Below are 4,022 nucleotides of genomic sequence, written 5' to 3' on the forward strand. Positions count from 1 at the left end.
TCTGGGTGCCTGGCACATCCTGCCCCTCTCGGGGACCTGCTTTTGGCGTCTGGGGTGGGAGCTGACACTGGCATGTCCAGAGGCTGCCTCCAGAGTCAGTACTAATTTGGGGAGAAGTTGGTGGCTTGAGGGCTCGGGCCCGAGGGCTGGAGGCCGGGAGGCTGGCCTCGGTAGGGCCCCCCCAGGGCAGAAGGTGAAGGTGGGAGTCAGGGGAGGGCTCTCAGTGCACACACTCAGGCTGGGCAAGGCCCGGTCACGCGCAGAGCTGCCCTGCCTTACAAACTGCTGGCAGCTAGAGCCAGGAAGGGTCTCCAGCCCTCTGGGCGGCTGAGGGAGGGGATCAGCTGAGGAAGACGTGTGAGCCAAGAGCTAGGAGCAAGAGGCAAAGAGATGAAGAAGGGGAGTTTGGGGTGTTCCAGACAGCAGGATTGGGGTTGCTTCTGGGCAGAAAGATGCTTCGGGAAGGCCAGTGTTTCCACCTTGATGGGGCACGGGCAGGTCCAGGGTCTGAGGTTGAGGAGCTCAAGGGACACAGCTTAGGAGAAGCCGGGGTGAGGGAATACACGTGCTGACGGGCCCAGTCGGGGGGGTCCCGGGCACCCGTGAACCAGGCTGCAGAGGCCAGAGGTCACCATCTGTGCGGGGCGAGGAAGGCTCCCCGGAAGTGGGTCTTGCAGGACGAGCAGGGATAAGGAGGGAGGAAAGAAGGGGGCCATCTGGGCCAGAGAAGAGAAGGTAGAGGCGTGGAGATGGCCCTGGGTGGGGACAAGAGGCCCAGGCTGGCCACGGCCGGAGCCGAGAACACGGGTCCAAGGCAGGTTTCCCCCAGCACCTGCTACAGCGTCGTGCCTTGCTCTGCCCAGAGAGCAGCCGCCTGGGAAGGCTACGTGCCCGCCACGTGGCCCAGTGAGGGCCAGTGAGGGTACGGGACAGAGAGACCCTGCCGCAGCCCGGCCCCCACGGCTGCAGGGTCCCAACCTGGAGCCAGAGCAGGCCAGGTGGGCGCTAGGGGCCAAAGGACCTTGGCCACCTAGTTCTTCCAGCTCACAGGGCTCCGCACTGGCGCTCGGGCCAAGAGCATTGCTGGCAGACGCACTTTGTACTTCCGCGGGAAGCTTTCATCTGCAGGCCGCGGAGGCCTTCACCAGCGCAGCTTAATTAAGGCTCCCAGGCTCCTAAGTGCTGTTTTGCAGCTGGATGGCGTACAGAACAGAGGGATTAAGTGATTTGTCCAAGATTGCACAGCAGAGCTGGGCAGACCCCCTCCCCGGGGTCAGGGGCACTCCTGGCCTCTGCCTGCCGCCTTCTCTCTCCTCTTGTTGGGTCTTGTCCTGCTGGGCCCCGAGAGCTCAGCTGATGTCCTGAGGTCCCTGGAAATCCACGCTGGGCCCTGCTTGCCAGCAGCCAGCCCACGGGTGAGCCGGGCTGGGGACCTTTCCGGGATGTGGTGGCCGAAAGCGAGGGTGGATCTTTGGGCCTGGAATCTGCTCCCACAGGGCGCGTGGGGCCCCGCAGGGTTGCTGCCGGCTTAGGACCTCTGGGCACTGGGCCCCCGGCAGGGGTGAGGGGGCCGGGCAGAGATGCCTGGCTGTGGGGAAGGGGGTGAGATTGGCACCCGTCCTGCTGGGAAATTCCTGACGTTCTTTCGTTGGGTCTGTGAGCTCATGAGCAAGGGTGGTGGGTGCATTTTCTAAACCGGAAAATAAGTCATTCATTGAAAAGGAGAAAAACAAACGGGTTTCCAATCTGAAGGCTCAGTGGTCATCAAAGTCAAGGACAGGGGGGCGGCCTGACTGCCCCCGTGAGCTGGGACAGCATGGTGTTTGCAGAGAACTGGCTCCCCACTCTGCCTGCCCACCTCTCCCACCTCCCTGCTCTGCTCCGGTCCCAAGCACCAGCCTACAGCTGGGTGATTTCAGGAGCCCCCGCTGGCCTCTGCTTCTTGTCCCACAACAGCCCAGTGACCCTCTGTCCGAGCAAGCGCCTCAGGCTCCTCCTCTGCTTAGACCCACCTGTGGCTCCCTCTTCTGTCCCAGGAAAAGCCCGTGCTTGCCTCCCCTGCCGCTGTAGCCTCTGGCCCCCCTCCCGCCGCGCCCTTGCCTGGCACCCACCCTAGGGCCCCCCACCACCGCTCGGAGGCTGCTCTTTCTCAGCAAGGGCTTCCCTGCATTAGACTCGCAACCCCCCATCCTGGCCACACACCAGCATTGCCCGAGGCCCTTCTAGGACTCTGAGTCATCTTGTTTCTGTCGTACTGCCTGTCCCCCAAACCAGCACGTACGCTCTCTCCGTGGGGCCAGAGCCTTCGCTCCTTCACCAGAATAGAGCCTGGCATAGCGTGGGTACCAAGAAATGTTCGCTCAATCTTGAGTCTCTCACAGCCCCTCCAGGCCGAGAGCTGAGCGGGCACCAGAAGCAGGACGAGGGGAGTGGAGGTCCTCCAGGTGTCGCATCTCCAGAGTCTGCTTTGGGACAGTTTGCTCAGAATCATGAACCAGCGACGTTCCTAGGGAAGAAACCAAGAGCCAGGGCTTGAGCGAGACCCCGAGCGCACCCCAGGGCAGACGGGGTAGGGCAGAACCTTGTCCTCAGGGTAAGTAAGGGTAGGTGACCTGTTGACCTGCCCCCCTCCCCATCAGGGGACTGGAAGGTGGTGGCCCAGCCAGAAAGACGGAGATTCCAGAAGACAAGGGGCAGAGGGGCAGGAGTTGACAGGGCTTTTGAGCAAAGGTGCCCTGTGGCCGTGCCTGGGAGGTCCCGGGGAAAGGGGGGGAGTAGAGAGACGGAGGCCAGCCCCCGAGAACAGAGAACACCGCTGCTGTTCCCACAGCACCAGACGTCTGTGATCCCAGGAGACTCACAGTGCAGCGTTTCGAGAAACGTGTTTTTCTCATGTTACAGCGAGCGGTGAAACAGTTTATGCACAGCCCTGGGTCAGGACCCCCCAGAAATGGGAAATGGGACTCCAACAGATAGGCTGAACCCAAAAGCCCAAACCCAAAGACTGCCTGGGCCTCACCCTTCTGTCCTGGTCCCTTTTTTTTTTTTTCAGTACAGTTGACATACGTGTATAACTTCCATCCTGGTCTTGAGGGTCCCAGTCCTTCCATAAGACCTGTCTTGGGTGTGGAAGAGTCTCCAGGGCTCCAGAAAAAAGAGCTGGGAATTAAGGGTTGCCAGATTTAGCAAGTAAAAACAGGACGCCCAGTTAAATTTGAATTTCAGATAAATACTGACTAATTTAATCTCAGTATATCCCAAGTTTAGTAAGGTGTGCCATCTTTGGGATATTTGTTAAATATCCCAAAGGTATTTGTTGTTTATTTGAAACTCAAATTTAACTGGGAATCCTGGATTTTGTCTGATGACTCTTGTGGGTTTGGCCCCTGAGACTCCTGGGGACACCCATGTGTGTCCCCAGAGAGGACCTGTTACAACCCCAGCGGTGAGCAGAACGTCAGGCTATACTCTGTCTCATGAATGCCGTCCATCTGGTCTCAAGAGTGAGCAGCCCATCACTGGGAGTATTCAAGGTGTGGACCAAGGTCTAGTGTGACCTGGAGTAGAGGGAGGGGCTGCAGGAGTCCAGGGACCCAGTGGCCTTGTCCCCCACACCCCACTGGGTGAGAGCCCCATGGGAGAGGGGCCATCGCCCAAGACCCACGAGCCTGGCCCCTTGCCTCTCTCTCTCCCTCAGTGGCTTTAGGTCCCTCCATCCCTCCGGGCTCCCTCCGACCCTTGCTTGTCAAAGCCCCAGCACTGGAGACCGGTGTTTGCACATGAATGGGTGGAGATTTCCTGAGGCCATCTTGCGCACAAAAATGCACATTTCTCACCAAAAGGCTGCAAGTCCGCACCACAGACTCCAGCAAGCAGCCAGGGGGATCCTCCCTACAGGGTGTGAAGGCAGCTGGGCCCTCCCAGGAGTCCCCCCAGCTTTGACCTGGCTGGACCAAGCCAACCCCGGGGGCCTGCTGGGAGCCAGGACCGGAATGTCCCCAAGGTCACCAGAGGCTGAGGCT

The sequence above is a fragment of the Ursus maritimus genome, unplaced genomic scaffold (assembly GCF_017311325.1).
Source record: "Ursus maritimus isolate PB19 unplaced genomic scaffold, ASM1731132v1 scaffold_23, whole genome shotgun sequence".
NCBI classification, from domain to species: Eukaryota; Metazoa; Chordata; class Mammalia; order Carnivora; family Ursidae; genus Ursus; species Ursus maritimus.